This window comes from Thamnophis sirtalis, unplaced genomic scaffold (genome assembly GCF_051295495.1).
Source record: "Thamnophis sirtalis isolate CommonGarterSnake01/CBP01778 unplaced genomic scaffold, rThaSir2_p1.2 scaffold_3, whole genome shotgun sequence".
Taxonomy (NCBI): Eukaryota; Metazoa; Chordata; class Lepidosauria; order Squamata; family Natricidae; genus Thamnophis; species Thamnophis sirtalis.
The window spans coordinates 10,755,299-10,765,951 of record NW_028261383.1 but is presented as its reverse complement, the minus strand read 5'-3'; positions in this window follow the sequence as shown (position 1 = coordinate 10,765,951).

Genomic DNA, 10,653 nt, shown 5'->3' with positions numbered 1-10,653 from the left:
TGTTCCTATCACCCATCTCCTCCCACTTATGACTGCAGGACTGTAACTTTGTTGCTTATATCCTTATGATTTATATTGATATTGTTTCCTGATTGCTTATTTGTGCCCCATGACTATCATTAAGTGCTGGGCCTTATGATTCTTGACAAATGTATCTTGTTGTTTTATGTACACTGAGAACATATGCATCAAAGACAAATTCCTTGTGTGTCCAATCACACTTGGCCAATAAAGAATTCTATTCTATTCTATTCTATTCTGTTCTGTTCTGTTCTGTTCTGTTCTTCTGTTTCAAATCTTTAAAACAATTTATGCATTTTTGCTATTATATCTTTGTCATATATACATAATTCAATTTTGAATTCTGTTTGCTGTTTTTCAACCCCTTTTGATCTACATTAAATATTTATTTTACCTATGTAGATGTGAAGCATTGAAAACTATGTTTTTCTGCAAACAATTGTTCTCAATGTCATCTTAATTTCTTCATCTTACTTTATTAATAAGTCTTAATTTGTTAACCATTTTTTTCCTATCTGCTGTTTCTATTCTATAGAATGTTTCTTATGTAGTCCTGTAGCTGGAGTAACATTTTAGACTGATTTTCATTTTCGTTCGCCGTCTCTGGCTACTTATTTTCTTAAATATAGATTCATTAAAGAACACACAAACACACTCATGAAATGAGCTTCTTTGACTACCAGTGATATAAAAAAGATGTTGAGATGCAAGAAAAAGGGCAGAGAAGAGCAACAAAGATGATTAGAGGACTGGAGGCTAAAACATATGAACTAAAACGGTTGCAGAAATTGGGTATGTCAAGTTTAATAAAAAGTAATGCCAGGGATGACATGATAGTACTCTTCTAATATTTGTTGGGCTGCCACGAAGAAGAGATGGTCAACCTATTTTCCAAAACACTTGAAGGCATGGCCAAAAACAAAAGATGGAAACTAATCAAGGAGCAAAGCAAACTAGAAGAAATTTCCTGTCAGTTAGAATAAGTATTCGGTGGAATAACTTGCCTCCAGAAGTTGTAGGTGCTCCAACATTGGAGTTTTTAAAGAAGAGATTAGGGGACCATTTGTCTGAAATGGTATAGGGTTTCCTGCCTGGTTAGGGATTGGACTAGAAGACCTCCAAGATCCCTTCCAATTCTTCTCTTCTCTTCTTTCCTATTTTAGCCTATTCTATGATTAATTTCTGGAGATGTTTAAACTGCCATTTCTGGAATGGAGAGTTAAGTAATATTTAGATCACTGTATGATTAGGGTTCCTGGTCTTCTTCAAAATCAAGAAAAACAGAAGATCTTTATTGATTATTGTATTGAGAATTTCAAAGGAGGCTCATCAATTACAGGATGGACAATGGATCCCCAAGCATGAAATGAGACAGAAAGAGAGAAAAATTAGCAGATCAAGGAGACCATTCATTGTAAGAGAAGAGGTTGGAACTTTACAAATCAGAGTGGAACAGACTGGCTCTAAAGCAGTGCAGGAAGATCGACTTACTGTTTTGATTGAGTCACAGGTATTGTGTTGAAGCTTAGTGGTCGAAATGTAGCCTGTGTTGCAAAGATTATGCCCCCAATGAGAAACTCTCCTGGACTGTAATGGTTGTTTGGATCCACCTGGTCTCTCTTCAGAGTCAGGAGGCATTTGGCTCTGAGACTCCCCCAGGCTGCCGGAGGCCACAGAAGTAGCAGAAGCAGCAACATGACTTGTGCTCCTGATCGAGTCTCCAGCCCTGGGTCTCTTTTGACTAAGAAGTGTATGAAGAAAAAAAAACAAAGCCCTCTTCCAAAACAGAAGCTTCAGAGGTTTCTTAATCCAGACAGAGTCCAGCAAGATTTAATGTCTTAAGTGGGGAGAGAAAACAGCCCCTACCTGTCCTAAAAGCCTCCAAAGGTTGTCTGCATTTATGTCCCCAATGATTTTCCAGTGGAAAGACATTAAGTAACAAACTGATATGATATTATGGCTTGTGTTTATGTGAAATCTGAAAGTTTTTTTTTGGGGGGGGGGGGAAGTCTGTAGAGATTTAGCACCACAACAACAAATAAATCACTGTGATTTGGATAATGGCAACAAGGAGAGACACCATCTGTCTTAACTCTGAGTGAGTGATGCAACAGGCAGCTGCCCATTGGGAGAAGTCACAGATGGAATGGAGAGTTTGAGAACGAGCCAAGAAGTCAGACAGGACAAATTGCTCCAAAGCTTCCCCTAGGAAATCTTTTGATACATTCTACATCCAGAGAGATTTCCAACCTAAGCATGAACTCTCAACCTCTCATCTATCTATATAAATAAAAATGTAATGGTTGTTTGTTCAAAATCGCTAATCTCCGAAGGTTCTTCACCAATTGCTTTGAAATTTTGACACAATGTTGCATTTGAATATGTGAATGTTTTTATATACTTATATTATATAGATGTCACACCTGTGACAGGTATAAACATGATTTTTTGTAAAAACATGATTTTTTGAAATCCAACACCATCTGATGGACGTAAAAGCAACACACGCTACACTAAATATTTCATGATTCCATTTCAATGTTTCCGATTGCATTGTTATATTGAATTTTCATATATTTTGATTTATTTTAATTTTGATTTAATTATTTCATGTGACATTGCATTGGAATTGAGCTGTGTCGTTTACCATAGCATTCATTTAGTGAGTATAGTATATTCGGAACAGTTCAGCCTCTCTCCAGCTTCATCCCAATGGTCCCTTTATATGTGTGGCTGGGCTACGGCCGCACCCTTTCCCCTTTCCACCCCTCCTCTGATGAGCCATTTCCACCAAGGGGAGCCAAAGCCCTTCGACCTCCCCCTCCCCTCTCTCCCCTCCCCTCTTGTCGGGCCTTTGCTGGCTGCAGCATCTTGTCAGCCCAGACAGCCGCGCGCTCTCCACCCCCATAGCGAGCCAGATACGGCCTCGCCAAGGCAGCTCTGATGGGGCAGTGGCGACAGTGTTAGCCTGAGGTGCAGCGTGGGTGGGGCATCCCCTGGGTGCCCTGTGAGGTGGCACACCGAGGACTTCTCCTCCTCCAAGATCCTGGACGTCTCACTCTCCCGGGCCACTGACTTTGGGGAGCCCGAGCGCAGCTCCTCTGAGGAGATGCTCAACAACTTTCACGAGGCCGACAGCCCTGGTGCTGTCTCCCCCAACCAACTTTGCCCAGCCCAGTAGCCATGAGTCCTGACCAACGGCAGCACCCACCCGCCGCCCCAATATGCCCAGACTGGGCCACGGCAATGCGTGGCTGGGTACAGCTAGTATAGATATATAATTGATATATGAGACAATAGGTGATTCATGCAAGATAGATGTGATATGTGTATGTGTATTTACAGTATATCTGTATCAGTGGTGGGTTTCAAATTTTTTAGAACCTCTTCTGTAGGTGTGGCCTGCTTTGGGGGAGTGGCTTGCTGGCCATGTGGCTGAGTGGGAGTAGCTTGGCAGCCATGTGACTGGGTGGGCATGGCCAATTTGTAAAATGTGATGAAACTCACTTAACAACACTCTTGCTTAGCAACCCAAATGTTGGCTCAGGAACTCTGGCATTGAAGTGTGCAAGTCTTAAAGCTGTCAAGTTACAAGACCCTTGCACCCCTAACCCTTTAGAAAAAAAACCCAGGGGTGTTCAAACTTGACAGCTTTAAGACTTGTGGGCTTCAACTCCCAGAATTCCTCCTCTCGCTCTTCATCTTTATGATGTGCGGATGGGCGGGGGGAGGGAACTGGAACTGGTTCTAAACAGCACTGTAGATTTGTGGAATCTCTTCTATAGAAGGGGTTAGAACTGGCAGAAACCCACCCCTGATCTGTATCATCTATATAATTATATCTATTTATCTATATGACATATTCTCTCTCCCTCTCTCTCTCTCTCTCTCTCTCTGTGTGTGTGTGTGTGTGTAGGTAAATGTTCCCCTTGCACATATGTGTTAGTCATTTCCGACTCCATTTCAAAGCCAAAGAGCTAGCGTATGATAGATAGAGAGATAGATATATACATGTACAGAGAGAGAGATTATATATCTCTATATAATCTATTTATATAGATATCTATATCCATATCCATATCTATCTAGCTGTAGGAGATGACTTGGCTGAATCCGAGGGAGTGGTCAGACACATCATCAATCTCAGCTCCTTCACATCCACAAGAGATCTCAGTTCAGCCCACCTTGAATTCTATTGATTTTTACTTACTGTCTATTTGCTTTGACTGTTAGTAGTTCAGATTCTTGTAGAGAGCATAAGCTTACAATAAACCTTTATATTCATTTGAACTGCTTGGACTTCCTGATTTTCCTGTGCTTAACAAGAGCCCACCTTCTAAGAATTCTCAGAGAATGCAGTTAGCTGGCAGGTGGAAGAAGGAGCACTTGACATTTAGTCGTGCTATGGAACTTACCATTTATGAGTCTGTGTGATGACATTGAGAAGAAATTTATAAAGAAATATAGGTGGGCAATGCTCATCTTCATTTCAAAGAGCCAGTGCTCTTTGAAGGCATTTCCATGGTCATGTGGCCAGCATGATATCATGAAGCACTATTACATTCCAACCGAAATGATACCTATTTACCTACTTACATTTACATACTTTACATACTGCTAGGTTGGCAGGAGCTGAGGTGAGGATGGGAGCTCATCCTGTCACCTGATGCTTGGGTCTTGCACTTGGGCTGCCAAGCCCAGCATCTCAGCTGCTGAGCTGCCATTGCCCTTGTTTGAGTAGGCTGATGTCTTTTTTTCAACCTTGTATAAATATGTCTTGTTAATTCCAATTTTGTTAAAATCTTTCATCTTTTGCCTGGAATTCAACCAAAAGGTCATGAGGGGGAATTGTTGAATGGTGGAAGGTCTGATTTTCCCTTTCCACGTTGTATTAAAAAGTGGTGGTATGTCTCTATCAAGACTTGGAAATAAAAATGCTTCATGGATTTTGGATTGTATCAGTAGCACTGAATCTTATTTATTTAGTTGAGAAATATATGATCAGCAAAAAAAAAGAAAAACCACCCCAACACTACAAAACAAACAAATGAAGAAAAATAACATTTTAAAAAGACATAAGGAATACAGAATACAGTGCATTTCATGCATTACAGGTAGTCCTTGTCTTACAACAGTTAATTTGGTAACCATTCAAAATTACGGCGCTGAAAAAAATGACAATTTTTCATACTAACAACCATTGCAGCATCCACATAGTCATATGATCAAAATTCAGGGATTTGGCAACTATTTCAATTGCAGTGTCCTATGGTCATGTGATCACCCTTTGCAACCTTCTGATAAGTAAAGTCAATGTGGAAGCCATATTAATTTAACAACTATGTTAATAACTTAAAAAATGCATGATTCACAGATTTCGTTATCAACTGTAGCAAGAAATGTCATAGAATGGGGCAAAACTCACTTAAGAACTATCTCTCTTAGCTACAGATTTTGGGCCATTCCTCTCTTCATAAAACTTCTCTTTCTCTTCAGAAAATATGCACTGGATTGTTCTAGGCATAATATTTATGAGATCTGGTTATGTGTGGCTAATCGGGGTGTTAATAGCTGGTTTTTAAGTCATTGATTGTTATTTCCTTGTACTGCCATACCCTCCTGAGTACCTGGTATGCTGGTGGTAAATCAGCACTTCTGTCAACTGACAAGGGCCCCATTTCACAGACTTCAATAATTTCTCCAGCTATTTTTGTTCCTGGAGAGAGAGAGGGGGGGGTTCCCTGAGGATGGGCTCCAGCACAAGATCAAAAGCTTGGAAGAATAAACCGCTGGTCCCGCTGATTGACTCAGATATGATCCTGCAATCTCAAATGTTGTTATGTACTTACTAAATGATATTGTTTTTTTAAAAATCCAAACATTCATCTAAACTCAATATGCTGCCAGAATTTTGGAACATGCATTAACTGGAAATCTCAGCACAATCTGTTCACCTTAAGCATGCATACCTCCCCCTTCTCTATACACTCTATACCAGTGGTGGCTAACCTTTTCTAGAATGAGTGTTGAATGTACACGTGCCAAACTCTGAAAATGCAATGTGCATGACCCCACCCCCACATGCACCCCACCCCCACACAAATGCACACAATGCACACACACACCACCCCCATGCATGCACAGCAGAGAGCCAAAGGCCAGCTGGCTGGCACATGCACGTCGAAGCTAAACTGGGGTGATGGCTTGCATGCCATCGGAGAGGGGGCTGCATGCCATAGGTTCGCCATCACAGCTCTATTACTCAGGAGAAAATTGGAAAGAGGAAAATATATTTATTATAAGGCAGTCATCCATTTCCATTAATTAAAAAAAATAGTTGAAAAATGGGCACAGTGCTTTTCAATATTTTAAAAGAATGCTAAAGTGTCAAATACTACTTCTAGAATTAGTAACTGATATTGGAGATAAAGGTAAAGGTTCCCCTCAAACATATGTGCTAGCCGTTCCATCTCTGTTTCAAAGCCAAGGAGCCAGCGCTGTCTGAAGACATCTCCATGGTCATGTGGCCAGCATGACTAAATGCCGAAGATGCACAGAACGCTGTTACCTTCCCACCATAGATGGTTCCTATTTTTCTTCTTGCATTTTTACATGCTTTCAAACTGCCAAGTTGGCAGAAGCTGGCTCACTCTGTTATGCAGCACTAGGGATTTGAACCACTGAACTGCCAACCTTTCTGATCGATAAGCTCAGAGTCTCAGCCACTGAGCCACCACATCCCTGATATTGGAGAACACCTATCCAAAATTCATTTTATTGTTATTTTGACATCACATGTTGTTTTGTATTCAGATCTGGCCTGAGGAAAATAATGTAGCATTTGGGGAAAAAGATGAAGCCCAGCAATCCAGCACTGGAGGCTAAGATGGAGAAGACCTGCACAGCCACCATGTACTTCCCCTTGGTGCTCAGGTAGGTGGGCACAAAGGACACCCAGACACTGCAGAAGATTAGCATGCTGAAAGTGATCAACTTGGCTTCATTGAAGGCTGCAGGAAGATTCCTGGCCAGGAAAGCCACTGTGAAGCAGATGGCAGCCAGGAAACCCATGTAACCAAGGGCAGAGTAAAACATGGTGACAGATCCTTCATTGCATTGTAGTATGATCTCTTTGGATTGAGAATGCATGTCAGTGTCAGGGAATGGGGGATAAGTACCCAACCAAATGCTGCAGATGACAACTTGGATGCCAGAACAACAAAGGATAAGGGAGTTGGCCAGGCTCTTCCCTAACCATTTCTGCACTTTATTCCCTGGTTTTGTGGCCAAGAAGGCTAACACCACAGTGACTGTTTTGGCCAAGACTGAAGAAATGGCAAATGAAAAGATTGTGCTGAAAGCCATTTGTCGGAGAAGACAAGTTGATTTTGTTGGCCCTCCAATGAACAGGAAGGAGGTTAAGAAGGAAAGCAGGAGGGAAGCAAGGAGGATGTAGGAGAGGTCCCGATTGTTGGCTTTCACAATAGGTGATTCCAAGAATTTAAGGAAAATCCCCAAGACAAGGCCTGTGGTTAAAGACAGGAGTAAGGCAATGGAAGTCAAGATGATTCCCAAATTTTCCTTATAAGAAAGGTAGTTTTCAATCTTGGGAATACAGTAAACTTGATTGATGTTTGAATGGTGATCTGGTGTACATTTGGTGCATTTTTCTGCATCTGAAAACAGCAAAAATGGGATCTCATATTAATCATGTCTTTTTTATCAATGCTTTGATTGGGTGAGGTTTGAGGTTTGAGGTTTTATTCAACTTGTATGCCGCCCTATTCCCGAGGGACTCAGGGCGGCTAACAAAACCAAAGGGGGGGGGGGGAACAATACAAAAGGGAAGGCAACAAAACCAAACAACAATACAAAACCAATTTAAAAGGTCTCAACAAGCACACCAGTTCGAGAGGGGATGGAACTCAGCAGCCCCAGGCCTGCTGGAACAGCCAGGTCTTAACGGCTTTATGGAAAGCCTGAAGGGTGGTGAGGGTCCGAATCTCCATGGGGAGATCGATCCAGAGGGCCGGAGCAGCCACAGAGAAGGCCCTCCTCCGGGTAGTTGATAGCCGGCATTGGCCAGCAGGTGGGATTCAGAGGAGGCCTAGTCTGTGGGATCTAATGGGTCTTTGGGAGGTAATCGGCAGGAGGCGGTCTCTCAAGTACCCAGGTCCAATACCATGTAGGGCTTTATAAGTGACGACTAGCACCTTGAAGTGTATCCGGAGACCAATAGGCAACCAGTGCAGCTCGCGGAGGATAGGTGTAATGTGGGTGTACTGAGGCGCACCTACAATCGCTCTCATGGCTGCATTCTGGACAAGCTGAAGTCTCCGAACACTCTTCAAGGGCTGCCCCATATAGAGCGCATTGCAGTAGTCCAGTCTTGAGGTCACAAGGGTGTGAGTGACTGTTGTGAGAGCCTCCCGGTTCAGGTAGGGACGCAATTGGTGCACCAGGCGAACCTGGGCAAATGCCCCCCTGGTCACAGCTGACAAATGGTGATCTAAAGTCAGCTGTGGATCCAGGAGGACTCCCAAATTGAGAACCCTGTCTGAGGGGCGTGTAATTTCACCCCCCAGCCTGAGAGTTGGAATACATGGCCAATTATTGGGAGGGAAAAACACAAGCCACTCGGTCTTGTCAGGATCGAGAGCAAGTTTGTTTACCCCCATCCAGACCCTCACATCCTCCAGTCACTGACACATCACGTCAACCGCTTCACTGAGGTGGCATGGGGCGGACAGATACAACTATGTATCGTCCGCGTACTGATGATATTTTATCCCATGCCGCCGAATGATCTCACCCAGCGGCTTCATGTAGATGTTAAACAGGAGGGGGGACAGGACCGAACCCTGTGGCACCCCATACTTAAGGGGCCTAGGGGTTGATCTCTGCCCTCCAACCAACACCGACTGCGACCTGTCCGAGAGGTAGGAGGAGAACCACTGAAGAATGGTGCCTCCCACCCCCACCTCTCACAACCGTCGCAAAAGGATACCATGGTCGATGGTATCGAAGGCCGCTGAGACGTCAAGGAGCACTAGAACGGAGGTATGGCCCCCATCTCTGGCTCTCCAGAGATCATCGGTCAGTGCAACCAAAGCAGTTTCTATGCTGTAGCCAGGCCTGAATCCAGACTGAAAGGAATCTAGATAATCGGTTTCATCCAAGGACTGCCGGAGCTGAGAGGCCACCACTTTCTCAGCAACCTTCCCAACAAAGGGGAGGTTGGAGACTGGACGATAGTTATTTAAAATGGCTGGATCCAAAGACGGCCTTTTCATGAGGGGTCTCACCACCACCACCTTTAGGGGGGTGGAAAGAACCCCTCCCGAGGGAGGCGGTAACTATCGCCTGGATCCAGCTCAGTGTCACCTCCCTGCTGTTCGCGACCAACCAGGAGGGGCACGGGTCCAGTACATACGTGGAGGCACTCACTGCTCCGAAGGCCTTGTCCACTTCCTCAGGAGTAACAGACTGAAAGTCAATCCAAAGATGTCGTTCAAGACCTTCCCCCGGTACCTCGGCTGGCTCTGCGCAATTGGAGTCCAGGTTTGCCCGAAGCCGAGCAACTTTATCCGTGAGAAATTGGACACACTCCTCAGCTCTGCCTTGCAAAGGATTGCCCGCATCCCTCCCTTTCAGAAGGGAGCGGGCTATCCTGAACAAAGCGGCTGGGCGCGACTCAGCGGATGCAATCAGAGCGGCAATCTATGTATTTTTTGAAGACCAGAATCAATCTTGTGATTCAATCAGCCTTGTGATTCAGTCAGTCTTGTGTTTCAATCAGTCGCAAGACCAACTAACTACCCAGAACCTATATAAATGAACATGACACTTCACCTAAAAACTCTGCTGAAGATGTTAACTATTTTGGTAAACAAGCATCCAGGAGTCAAGCAGCAAGTTTGAAAGACAAACCCCTGCCTTTATCTACAACCTGAACTATGAACATTCTCTACAATTTCTAATCCAAGATACTTCCCTGCTTCTTAGCTTCTCAGGAAATTTGTAGCCATGGATTTTAGTTATCCATAGAAATGGTTCCATTTAAAGTTGACAAACTGCAAGAATACCTGATTTTCTCTTAAGACCCAATGAATGTCTTTATGCCCTGGCACCCTAGAGATTATTACTGTTCAGAGAAAGAGGGTAAATAACAAAGTGAAATATGAAGCGTATTTGTGAATGATGAAGAGCAACGAACAGCCCCCCATTCATCTAGTATCCAGTTACTGAAGAAGCTTCTTGGATGAGAAGCAAAACATCTTCATGGAAAAACAAACTCCTGTTGCCTTTTGAAAAAGCATCTTTGGGACAAGTGAGAATCCCCATAGGCATCCAGTGTCTTTTAAATGCCTACACCAGTTGAAGCTCCAAGATTATTACTTATATTTTATAATGAACTAATTATAATGATATGAATATTTAAAAAGCCAGTTTGAGAAATGCCTGTCAAATATCCATTCATAATAAATGTTATGGTATTATATAGTCTTCCCAAAAGTCACCCACCTTCCATAGTAGAGATGGTTCCTTCTGCACAAGGAAGACAGTCGTAGCAGCAGATGGGCCTCCCTTCCTGGGCCACCTTGCTAAATCCAGGGCGACAACTCTTCACAC